Source organism: Perna viridis, chromosome 6 (genome assembly GCF_037379345.1).
Source record: "Perna viridis isolate PV_CMFRI_1.1 ecotype Kerala chromosome 6, ASM3737934v1, whole genome shotgun sequence".
In the NCBI taxonomy this organism is placed as follows: domain Eukaryota; kingdom Metazoa; phylum Mollusca; class Bivalvia; order Mytilida; family Mytilidae; genus Perna; species Perna viridis.
Genome location: NC_142450.1, coordinates 5,825,655 through 5,839,555, shown reverse-complemented (window position 1 = coordinate 5,839,555; position 13,901 = coordinate 5,825,655). Strand labels below are relative to the sequence as shown.

The 13,901-nt window shown below is 31.8% G+C and overlaps 1 protein-coding gene across 2 annotated transcripts in view; it reads right to left on the bottom strand.

Annotated features, from left to right (window-relative positions):
• LOC148613349 (neuron navigator 2-like) overlaps positions 1-13,901 on the bottom strand; it is a 295,727-nt gene that overhangs the window by 268,127 nt on the left and 13,699 nt on the right. The window lies entirely within an intron of this gene.

Genomic DNA, 13,901 nt, shown 5'->3' with positions numbered 1-13,901 from the left:
TTTTTATGCAACTGATTTTATATACTGAGAGTTTCCCATCTGTGATGGCATATTATTGATCTATTGGAAGAATCTAGAGAGACCTTTTGCTAATTACGCATATTGTTTTCCAAAACAGGTAAGGATTAAGAAAGAAAATCTGTTGGTCATTTTTTACCAATCTACAACTGGTGCCTTCATCATGCAACAAAAGGAAGAGCTATTCCTAAGAAATATTGGATAATGTGTTCATTAGACATCAAACTCATCTCTAGGATGCTGTTCCATTTTAAAGAGACATGATTTTTCATCCAATGATGTTGCATCACAACTACGATAATTTCTGTTATAATTCATCCCTATTATAGAATTTTTAATACAAAGAAATGCATATTCAGCAGAAATTAAAAATGAGCTAAAGGAATATAAGGCAGAAGCACTGAAACTGCAAAGGTGGATCCAAAGATTCAGAAAAGGGGGTTCCAGACTATTATTTGCCCAGTTTTGCTCAAATGTTGCACAAGATAAACACATTTTGCCCCAGAAAGGAGGGGTTCAAACCACCCTACCAACTGGATTCGCCACTGAAAAACTATTTAACTTTACATCTGTAAAGATTTTTCCAGACAGTGGTCTCTTACTCAGTTACAAAAAAATATAGCAGAAAACTATCTCCATAAAGAAAATCATATTTCTAATATTTATAAGGTCCACTGACTTCATAAATTTACCCATCCCCAAAACATTGTTAGAATTGAGAAGGGAAAAAAATCAAGAGAACATTTTTGAATGATTTGACTCAACTAGTCTCATACAAAAATACTCATTGAACAGAAATAGCATGCTATGGTGTTGTATCTCAAATATCAACCAGCTTAGCAACTTCGCCAAACAATAATGATTAAATAATTGTCAGAATCGGAAAAATTACCACAAGGTGAAGTCATTGATAAAGGATTCCATGCAAATTATTGAATTAATTTTAAATTTGTGAAGAGAACTATGGATTTTAAAATCACTGTGAGAACATAATATTTTTGAAATCAGATTTAATTTAAATTTTGACAATACAGTTAATCAAGGCATAGTCGTGTCAAATGGATTTTGTGAAAATCATGGTTAATTCAAGGGCTGTGTTGTTACTTCTAAACATACATGTTTTTTAGCTTTTTCACCTGCTTCCAAGCAAACTGCTTGATAAAGAAAACTTTTTGTTTTTCCACAATGGTGACAGATTTCTTCCCTTGCTGTCTGACTTGATGGGCATTTCCTACCTGATTAGTCCTGACTAGATGATATTTTTTAAATATTCGTTTTTTCTCATCTTCTTTAAATTGTTTGTGTGCTTTTTATTCAGTTGTGATTGACTTAGTAAAATGTTTTGGAAACTACAGAAAGAGTGAAAAAATGAGATCTAGCAAAATGGTATACTTGGCCATTGGCAGAGCAGGAAATAATGAACCTTTCCAAAGAACCTGATGTCACTCCCAGTTTTTTGTGGAAGTTCAAACTGCAAGGGCTTCAGCTTTGGTGTGATGTCTTGTGATTCCTATCTTCAGTTTTTACATGTAATTGTATTTTATTATGTTGTCTACATTGTGTATGTAGATCATCATAGTTTCCTGTTGTCATGTTTGGCTATGTCTTTGGATTCTGCTGCTTCTGATTGGTCATTCTATTTATATGCTTGGATTATTATTTTAGCTGATACTCTGTCAAACTACAAAATTTTTTCTGTCAAATTTTATTTTCTTGATTATAGTCAGTAATATCACCACTTAAATCTATTCAAATTGTTTTTGCTAATTCTATACAACGGTCGTTCCCTTGAAAACAAAAAAACAAGGTCACTTAACTTTGTTAAGATATAATCATTTACTTATCTGGGGGTGGACTATAGGATCAATTTTTTTATTAATGTTTCTTATCACAATATCATGCTATTTTTATTTTCAAATGTATGTTTTTTATTGTGAAACCAATTTGCCAACTTTTTTTTTCATGACACTCCTGGTCCCACTTTTCATTTGATTCAATAATCCCTAAAAAAACACAAATGTTGCTCCCTACCAAGCAATGGATTCTTCCAAATTCAATCTTATGCTTGTTAAGAAAGCTAAAAGCCATTTAGCAACAATCACCAAATTCTAATATTCCTGACAGTAGAAATTTCTATGAACTTGATCCCTCTAAACTGTCTTTTGTTTCATGATTTTAAATTTTCAAAGAGAAAGAATATCTTCTTATGACAATTCCATTGATTTTAGTAAAAACTTCATGAATGAACATGAGAACATCCATAGAAATATCTAGTATTAAAGCTTACTTCAGTCTTGTATAAAAGTGCTATTCAAATCAAAATATAATTTTTTTTTTTTAGTAATTCAGTAATGGCTTTCATCAGTAAAATCTTTTACTTTGCATTTATATCAGAGGTCAAAGGGTAAAAAAATGAATCTTCAATCAAGAATTAGAAATAGTATTCTGGCGGCCAGCAGGGCAAAATTCTATAAAGCCATATAGTAAATATATTGAAAAGTTGTATTTAGGACTGGCTAGAATTTGGGTGAGTTTCTTACCCTGCTTTGATACAAATTTTCTAATTCTTTTCTTACAAAACAAAAATTTTCTACCCAAACAATTGGCAAAAATTTATTCATAGAGATTTTTTGTTAATGTTTTGATACTTGGTTCAACATTTTAGAGGATTTAAAAACCACAAGGCAAACATTTCAGTTAGAACGGAGGTCTTATTTTAAGTAATCTAGGAAAAACAACAGCAGCTGATATGTTGTTTCCAGTTCATTTTAAGAACCCAAATATAAATTCTACCAACAAGAATAAGTGGCAAAAAAGGCTAATTTATTATGATGTAACAACCAGAATATTAATTTCAAGACCTCCTTCAAAATAAAATGTATGTTCCCTCAATTTATACAATGACACAACCAGTATACTAATTTCCAAACTTCCTTCAGAATAAAATGATTGCTCCCAACAGAGTTCAACCAACAATTGTTAATACTTCTGTAAAAATCTATGATTTTCAAATCAGTGATATCCGAATAACGAAATGGTGCAAACCAGACAAACACAGTACCATAAAAATCGTAACAACAGGTATATATTACTCAACTAATAATTTTTCAGCTCTATAAAAATGTCCCAAGACATCAGCTATTTCCGTAGCAGTCTGATAAAAAGTGCCAATACCTGATAGCGTCAAGTTTTGTACATACCATAAACTTGTGAATTCCCATGAGACCAATGTCCCGACAATCCATTAGCAGAAAACAAATTAGTTATTACAAAACACTGTCTCAAGTTACGTGAAAATCACAAAAAAGACAGATTGAATTCAAATATATAGGTGTCAGCCAGGCATTTTTTCACATTCTAGATAGAATACATTCATTAAAGGTCAAACAAACTTTTTTTGAAATGGCAAATGTTGGAACTTTATATCAAATATCTATTTCAATATCTTATCCTTAGGAAACATTATTATTTGATTGGTTCACTGATGAATAAAAAGGTTTGAATATTGTCAAAGGAAATAAAACACAGTAAAACAAAAAAAACATTACTGATACAGTAAAGTCACACAACACAAAAAAATCAAGAAAATGGAATTCTTCTGATAAAACACAACAAAACAGAAAAAAGATATCTGGTACCAGAAAGTCACACTACACAAAAATTAATTTAGAGGGTATCACATACCAAGAGGCTCGTCACACAACACTAAAGACCTAAAAAGAGAAGCATATTTACTTGTATCAGGGAGGATCTTTGTTGCCTTAAGATAGTAGACCTATGGTAAGGGACACAACTCTTACAAATCATTGGAACATATGTATTCACCATTTTATACCAACATCATGTAAGCATCAAAGTAACCTGAACTGATATCATTCTGTTTCAAAGAGAAGCTTGAAAGACTTTGATGAAATTGCACATGATACAAACATATCACTGAATTGAAGTGTTATGTCCCTTACCCCAGGTCTACCTCCTTAAGGTAGTACAATACGGTTAGGTCATTTCTGAATGTTTGGTCTCATTTTGTTGAAATAAAGCTGTTTTGAGGCAGTCCGCACAGAAATTTCTAGTGTTTTGTCATAAAAAAGAGCATATTTTTGAAATCCTTTGGGTGTGGAGGTTCAAGTCATTTATAAGTAATTTAGTGATTATCGTTTTAAAATCCAGTAGCCATTCTAACATACTGAAAAAAATATTACTGAGTTTTAGTACAAATCACGGGTGCCTTTCCAAAACTAACAGCCAATTACTACATTTTATAAAATATCAGGCACTTTACACACTACCACAGGATGAAAGCATGCATGGAGTAGTTGGAAAATGGGTAAAAATAATAAGACCCTTTTCGATTCATTCTCTCACAATTTTAGTTCCAAATAAAGTATTTTGAAAATCAGCCATCTGATGCTGAGGAGAGAACCTAATACGGCAGGGGAATGAAATGTTCCGGATACCATTCTTCCTTTAAATTACACCTGTTTACCATTACATGTACATATATTACATCTGCCTATGTATAAATGCTTAACTACATTTAAACAATATATCCACCAAATTTCAACTTTTAATTTTAAGTTTTATAAAATTTGACCGAGTAACTTGGTGTGCGAAACAGTGCGCCTTAATGTAACTGTATAGTGCACCCTAAAAGGATGAGCAATCGAGGGCGGATCCAGAGATAATGAAAAGAGTGGGTTCCAGAAAACAAGAGGCTCCCAGAAGCCTGAAATGCTCACCTGGTTAAATTTTGTCTTTCAATGGCAATAATTTTAACAAGAAGTTTACTAATAATTTTGACCCAAGAAAACTTTGGTAGGAATTATCATAAAGATTAATACATGGCTTAACAGATAAAAAATGAAAATTTGACCACAGATAGATTTCATCATGCTGAACACTTTTACACATGTCAGAATTTGGTTAAACCTAATGGTTTTGGAGATATATGCGAAAAACTACAGTCTGACCCCTGTGTTCTATTTTTAGTAACAGCAGCCATGTTTTTTGACAGATCAAAAATCTAAACAAAAATGTTGTACAAGATACCCCAAGAAACATTCCTACTAATTTTGAATCCAATTGGTCAAGTAGGGTCAGAGGAGATTTTTGAAAGAAATAACATTAAAAATAGCAAAAAAACCTTGAAAAAGAGCAGTAACTCCTAAATAGCTAGGGTCTCACTAACCACTTCCAAGTCAAATGACCACCCCCACTATGTAGTACCAAAACCACGATGAACCTAGAGATATGCATTGTAAGTGCATTTTTTGTGTGCATTCTCTGATCACAAGTAGTCAAAATAAAGCTGAGAATGTGTACTTTAAAATCACATCTGTAATTTACTACATAATTTACTACAAAAGTGTATGAATATTGTTTACATGTGTGAGTAATTTACCTCCATGCTGTCAGTTAGCAGGAAAGGTAAAAATGTTGATTTTCATCATTTTTTATACAAGTTATTTTTGTGAAGAATTTCTACAATCATTGTACCATTAGAACAAATGATTTTGAAAGCCTTATTTTCCTAGTTTCGCAATGGTATGCAACTTTAAGGTGTTATTTGTCCTGGGAATTCACAGTGAAACATTTAACATTACTAGTTTAACATGTAAAGTAATGGAAATGTTAGAAGTAGTTAGTGAGACCTAGACAGATTAAAATGAAAATTTAACCACAGATAGATCTCATCATGCTAAACACTGTTACACTATGTCAGAATATGGCTTAACCTAACAGTTTTGGAGATATATGTGAAAAACTAGTCTGACCCCTATGTTCTATTTTTAGTAACAGCGGCCATGTTTTTTGACGAATCAAAAATTTAAACGCACCTTTTGAGCAAGATATCCTAAGGATCATCTGTGCAAGTTTCATATAATTCCTCTCAGTAGTTTCAGAGCATAAGATTTTTGAAAGATTGTTAACAGAAGACGACGACAGACACCAAGTGATGGCAATAGCTCACATGGTGAGCTAAAAAAGGTGAAGTTCAAAGCTTTAATTTCCAAACTTTCGGCCAAAATTTGCAAGAATTAACAATATTTTCAACAAAAAAAGGCATGTTCTAACCTCCTTGAACACAACCCTCCCATTGCCCTACTTCCCCCAAATCCACCAATGTAGTTCCTGTTACATTCAGGGCACCTGCTATGCTGCTAAAAAGGTCATGTCCATCTTAAAAGGCATTACATTTATAATTGATGAAACATTTTACCCTATGAACAGAATTCCTGAACCTTTTAGTGTAAGTTTTTGTAAGAATCAGGCAAAAAATCAGAACCATACATGTCAAAACCCAACAAATAACTAAATTTACCAATATGATAGAGAAAATCATCTTTTCCCCTTAATTCTGATGGTGCAAATAGTAAAATTAAAATTTCAAAGTGGTGTTTTTTATTTTCATACCATGTTTTACCCACTGCCTACTGACAATTAAATGCTAAACTGTACACAACTAAATCAACCTAAATCCATTCCAATCTTCAGTGTATCCATCTGTACCATCAGAATTGGATTTGTTCACCATATCAATGTTTTCCTCTTTTGTCCACCCTGGATATGAAAATTTATGAGCAATTAGGCAGGTGATTCTAGAAAAGCAGAGGATGCTTACTTAAAGTGGGTACACTTGGTCCGGCTTCATGATCCTAGTTTTTAGTGGAGACCATTAGTTGCTCGGTAACTTTTGATCCTATGTACATGTTATTTTGTATATTTCATGTTCTTTGTTGTGTACGTATATCTTCTTCATCTAGTTGTTATCCTGGGATTATGTTCTTTTTTGGCTTGAATCCTGTTTCCCTTGAGTTCCCTAGATCTTTTTGATGTAAAGATTTCTTGGATTTCATACATGACAATAAAATGTATTTCAACATGCATTTTTTTGGTATAAGACAAACTTGTATATTCCAAAGAGATTTTAGGCAAGACAATTCCATTATAAGAAAACTATTAATTGCATAAATATTTTCTTACAAGAGTAAAAGAAAGACTGCTAGTTGTTACATGTTGGTGATCACTATATCAGTACGGCTACAATATAATGGATTATGTTCGCTGAGGGAGAGGCCATAATTAATAAGTAAATAAAAAAAAGTCAAAACAAAATCGTGTTTTTTAGATTCTCAACTGCCTTGAACTGCTTAATATTGTTTATTGTCTCATACGAAATAAATGAAGAGTATTCCATGTTCTCCATCTGAACTGGTCCAAGAGATTCATGATAAATTTTATCAAAATCTGATGGGAAGTAAGGCATGGTATCACTTTCAAAACAAATTTGAAGAAATTACAATGTCCTAGGAAGAAAACTCTCACAATATTATCTGGTCACCGTTGATGTTTTAACTTGTCTAAAAGATTCATGGTAGCACTTTCAAACCAAATTTGAAGACACTTCTTTCACAATATTATCTGGCCACTGTTAATGTTCCAGTCCAAAAGATTCACAATAGCAACCTTTGTTATGATTTTTTTTAAATCTCCTCAATAATGTAGGTATCAGACCACTTACAAAGTATAATGGACACATACACACACATGCAAACACACCACCTAGCATTTCTTATCACTTTTGTAACATTGTGGCAGGGAACAGTTTAAATTATCTTTAAAGCCAGATAGAAATTCAAACCTGGTGGTATTTTGGCCAAAATTAACTTTTTTCTTCTAAACAGTCCTAAAAGCTTCATCTTTTTAGTAAGGAAAATGTATCTACCAGTCGCTATTGAACCAAATTTAAATGTATTTTAAGACAAATTTTGCAAGTTGTAGCACTGATGCAATAGATTTAGAACAGTCATATATATACTAAATAAGTTAGTTCTTAAACATTTTAGACAATTTCCATAATCAAAAGATGAAATAAAATTGTCTGGGGGGAAATTACTCTTATCTCTTACTCAATAAAGACAAATTGCCAGAAAATGCAGAGCCAATCTCTGAGAGATGTTTACTACAAAATCTGACAAAAATCTGTGACTAACTGGTCTATAAGCTTACATCAAATACACAGACATTTCTACTTATATAATTCTCTATGGAACATTGTTTCGTATCAATTGATATATACTGATATAAATCAGTTTAGTTTGAGACAACTTTATATAATTGAAAAAGGAACAAAGGAAACTATGGATAAATTGGGCTTTTTATTTGTACTGCCTTACAACAGTCACACCAGTGCAAGAATGCCAAGATACAAAAGGGACAAGGGTACCAGAATGGAATGAACCCTAGTCTACTACCAGTGCAAGCAGATCTTAATAAACACTACACTAAAAGAGCTAATAAACACAGTGCACAGGAAGCTACGCCTAAATTAAAAATTAGGTTTGTTTCCCCTTGCCCTACCTACCCATAAAAATTGGCTCTACCAAAATAATTATACTGCCATTCACTAACAAGATTTTTTTTTTGTTTCAAAGCAACATTTTTCACTTCTTTTATCATGGGCTTTACAGAATCACATGAACTTTGGGGGAAAAAAATATTTTCCCTACCTACCTGCCCAAAGCCAGGAGTTAGAGTTGGGTAAGGGGGAACAAACATTATTTTAAGTGTTACCCCTATCCCTGTACATTTTTAGAAATAATACACAATATATTACCTGTATATACTACATGATAAAATTGACTGTAAAACCTGTTTAACCTGTCAAAGCAAGTCTTTTTTTCTATTTTAATATTGTTCTGTTTAGACAGGTGTGTGTTTAAGACAGGTGAAACAAGAGGTTACACCTGTCTAAACATGTTTGCCAAGGTACACTAGGAGGAGATGGGCATCCCTCCAAGGAATTTCTGGAAAAGCAGAAGACACTTACCCTATTAGGACACTTAGCCCAAGCTTATAGTTAAAGTATATTTTATTCATCAAATCATAATGTTTTAAGCATTTCAATAACTTTAGAAACAGCATCATACAATGTGATGGGTGAGAAACAGCATTGTACAATGTGATGGGTGAGAAACAGCATCGTACAATGTGATGGATGAGAAACCGCATCATACAATGTGATGGATGAGAAACCGCATCGTACAATGTGATGGATGAGAAACAGCATTATACAATGTGATGGGTGAGAAACAGCATCGTACAATGTGATGGATGAGATACCTGATTTCTCTGTTATAGATATTGCATTTGCAAAAATCAAATGAACAAAGTTTTAAAAATGAGTGTTACCTGTTCTGTGTAGGATTATATCATCATTTATTGTGGAGTGTGGGTTATTTAATGTTAGTATAACATAGTGTTACTTCTCAATTTTCCATCAATTCATTACTCCAATAGGATTCATATTTTCATTTTTCAAAATTCTTCCTACATACATGGAAATCCTGCTGATTAGTATTGAAAAGAGTTCAAAGCATCAAGGAGAAGAAAAAACACAAAACTGTTACATCAGAACCAAAAGTGCATCTGATAATTCTTTTCATCAAGAAATGATTGTGTTGATATTTGTAGTACAATAAATTTGCCCATGTTTGATTCAGCAACTGTCAATTTGAACCAATATCTAAAGAGCTATAAAATTCTCTATTTGGTATTAATAACTAAAACTTTCATATTTGCAATGAAATGCAATAAAACTTTTCCCAGAAAACCTCTTAAAACTTTCATTACAGATAAAACGCAACAATAAAATCTCTAGATCTTAATGAAACATTGTAGAGAACATTCATTATTCATAAACTTGTTGAGTATATTTCAAATAATTTGAACTTCAATTTGACTTTAAACCATTAGCAATTAAAAATTTTAAATATTTAAAAATATTATGTCACATGTGAAAATTAATTTGTACAAAGAAGAAAAATACAAGGTATTTTTTTTCTCATTTCACACCTGTTATAAGAAATTTGATTACCATAATTTATGACTATGCAAAGCTAATGCAGTCCTTGAACGATCCACACCATTTGATGGATCAATGACTGCTGACTGACTGATCACTGACTGATTGATAACCAATGACCCGTGACCAATCTGATCTCATTATGTAAAATGACAGATGATCTGTTAAAAATAAAACAATGTAAAATAGAAATATTAATTGATGTTTAAACTGCATGATGATTTAAAACGAACTGAATCTGTAACCACTCTGTGGTCATGTGATGTGATCACATGTTTAATGGATTGGTTTGATGGATCAATGACTGATTGGTGATCAATGACCGATCACAGTTTGTGTTGCATGGACTGGTTCAGGTACTATATCAAGGGTTTGAGAGCTCAATGTTAATCAAAGTACTCATATACTGCATCAAATAATTAAGGATTGCTTTTAATTTTTGATGACGTTATGGGGAAATAACCAAATTTGGGACAGTTTACAAGCAGTTTATGGCCAGGTGTAAGCTGTCCAAAAGTTGGTTAGCATAGTTTGGTCAAAATTAAAAACAATCCTTAGGAATAATTTCTAATAGATTCCAGTCAAAATTAAGCTTACAGGTATGTTTACATTTGTTAAAGACCTTATGGTGACCTCTGAAGGTATTTGCTGTTTTGGATGTAAGTTATACATTAACAAATGCATTTGTTACATTTCACCATATCTGTTTTTTTCTATCCTACAAAAACTACATCCCCTTTTGGCAGAGCTTCCATAAAACTTTAGATCTACTTTATTTCTAATCTTGTTTTTGATTATGCCGACTCCTGAAATCTTTCCAAAATGTTACGTAAGAATGTTATGTCATGGCGTCAGATCGCCATCTAAAATCATTAGTAATCAGTGCAATATATGATGAAAAATGACAAAATAATGTAAACTACCAATAATTGAGATGCAAAACGGTCGATTTTTGAGAAAATTATTTCCGTGTTTGTATGCATAACTTCATCCATGAGATAATACGTAGGCAGACAGATCAAACAACTTTCAAGGTCATATATTGCACTTTTACAGAGAACTCAACCAATCAAATAGCAGCACTTGTGAATTTTCCCTTTCTACCAATTTACTTATTAGTCTAAGAAGTAAAACTGTAGTTATAATTGCATAAACGTGACCTCACTTAAAATTTGCATAATGGAACTTTCAATTAATGGTAACTAATGAGGGATTTTTCTATAAGCACAAAAATTCAAATCACACTTCTTTGACGAAATCCATTAATCAATGCATGCAATAATTTCGGAATTTGCAATAACTTTACAGTAAGTAATTGAAAACATCTCTTGAGTTTTTTTTACCAATAAAAAATATCTGCCCATTTCTCAAATGTTTAATACATTTCTCAGCAACAATTGTACTGAGAACAATAAACCTGTAAAAAAGAGCAAGTTTGATGCTTATGTATTCCTAAGAGCTCCTTTCCAGACGATCAGGCCAAAGGACAAATGTCAATCAAGATCCTCCTTCTAGAACTCTAATGGCAAATTGTTGTTCAAAAGTAGACGATTAAGATTCATGACTAAAACAAGAAAAATTCTTTTGAAAAAATCCAATTTGTCAACGTCTTCTATGACAACAGCAGACAATGTAGCCCACAACATAAACTCTTTTATGCGTCAAGGGATTGTATCATCGAGAATCTCATTTGCATGTCAGAGACAGCCGTAATATTTCACCAAAGTTTCGTTCCCACTGTCTCCTGATAGCGTTCTGATAGACAAATGTAATTGTTCTGAGACCTCTTCAGACCCCACAAAGTCTACTTCCAATCGATTCATGGCTTTTAATGAAAACATAAAAGTAATTTTCTATTGATCAGTGTTATGCAATACCATTGTAAACATGTAAACATGTACCAGTTATTTTTATTTAAATTAGTACATCTATTATTTCTTATTTCAAGGCAGGCACCAATATTATTGTTTGAGTGATTCATGGAATAAAATTTTGTGAAGTGAACAGAGATGGGTGCAATATGTTCATAAACCGCTCCAGTTTATAATTAAAATTAGCCTGATGATCCCATATACCCTCCCCACTCAACGTTTTTTTTTAATATTGCAAATGTCCTATTTTTGCTACTTTCACAGTCATCAAATAAGCATGAAAAATACTATGCTTATCTGTTAAAAAATATAGAGAAGTGATGCCTTATTCATTTTATGAAATATGGTTTATAAAAATCACTGAAACAATACTCCATATCCTAAATAGTAATCACCTTGATTTATTATGTGGACGATACAGTTTTGCTGAAATTGCTGAAAAGGGAACAAAATAAGTGTTCACAATCCTTCATGTTCAAGCTGTAATTCTTTACATTTATTATGGACCTATTCTAAAATAATCATTTTTCTCAGTTGACAGTGTGACAGGGCAGGGGTGAATATGGTCATTTGACAAAAAAACACAAAAATTAGTAACAGAAGAAACATTACACAGTATCATAATCAAACTTGACATACAAAATAATGGCAGTTTTGACAAGTAGACAGAAAATATCATATCACAGTGAGTACAATATGGTGAGATGTGGTGTTTTGTCGGCGAAAGTCAGAGTCTGACCTAAAGCACACACCATTTTATTAGCGAAGGGTAGCCTGGGATTATTTTTTTTTTTTAGAAATAAATGTTCCAATTTTGGAGAAAAACAAATTTTTACTCATGCATTAAAAATTTGTTTTTTAAAAATGATCCTATATTTTCCCCATTACTTAACAAAGCAGATTTTCGAATAAAAATAATGATTTTAGTTGCTACTAAAATAAAATTAAAATTTTGCACTTGTGTAAAAAAACAAATTCTAAAGTAAAATGCAAACAACAAACGTATTTAATGGTTCACATGTTCACATAGAATCATGCTGTATATAAAAATTCTATAATTGACAGAAATGTCGACAAGATATCCTTAATGGTATATAGCAAAAATAATCAACTCCAATTTTGAAATGTGAATTTTATGCAAATTATAAGTTTAGTTAACTATGGTACTTTTTTCCCTTGATAAATTGGTGTAAAGATAATGTTTCTATTCAATACACATAAATGACAACTGCAAAAGCAAAAACAATGTATTCTCTTTCATGATTGACTACTATTACTCTGCACTGAGCATGAAATACGAAATAACAAACTAAATTTATTCAGGGGTTTCAATTAGTGGTGGTCTGAGATCCAGGGACCTGTTTCATAAAGATTCTCAAATTGAGATTTTGCTCAAATATTCATTTTCAAACAATTTGATTGGTCAAAATTTGAGTTGAAGATGGATTTGAGGAAAATCTCAATTTCAGATTTTTTATGAAAGGAGGACCCTCAACTTCTTTACCTAGGACTATAATTGAAATTTAATTATTAACGTCCTGGACTTTCACCTTTTTTCAATAACATCTAAAATTTGGGGCCTTTAAGTCAAGAACATTCCATTATTTAACCACAGATTATTGCAGTGTTCTTAAAATCAAAACAATTTCATAAGTGGATGTTATTTGCTATCAACTGTAATTCAATTTTGATGTTGTTTATAAAATCAGGAAATGAAGCTTTGATTTGGAACAATAATAATAACACAATATCAACAAAGATCAAAAAGATACACATCAGGAAATAAAGTGAAAAAAAAAAGAAATAATTCAAAGTAAAACATCCAGTTAATTTATCTGGCTTGAACCCAAAGAATCAAATCATTTTTAATGCATGGTGTACCATCCGAATTAAATAAAACATGACAGTGAAATGAAAGGAAATAAACTTCAAAGTAATTTACAAATCCAATCAATGTTATTTATTGTTAAATCACTTAATTATTTTGAAGAGATTAATTTATTTCAACAAAGAAATATATCATTACCAAATTGGATTCAAAGCAAGGTAAAAGGGGGATAACTCTAAATCAAATAAGTAAATATTAGTTCTGACAGCTTTTGCCATACGAACCTTTCAACAAAGTAACCACAACTTTAAAGTAAAGA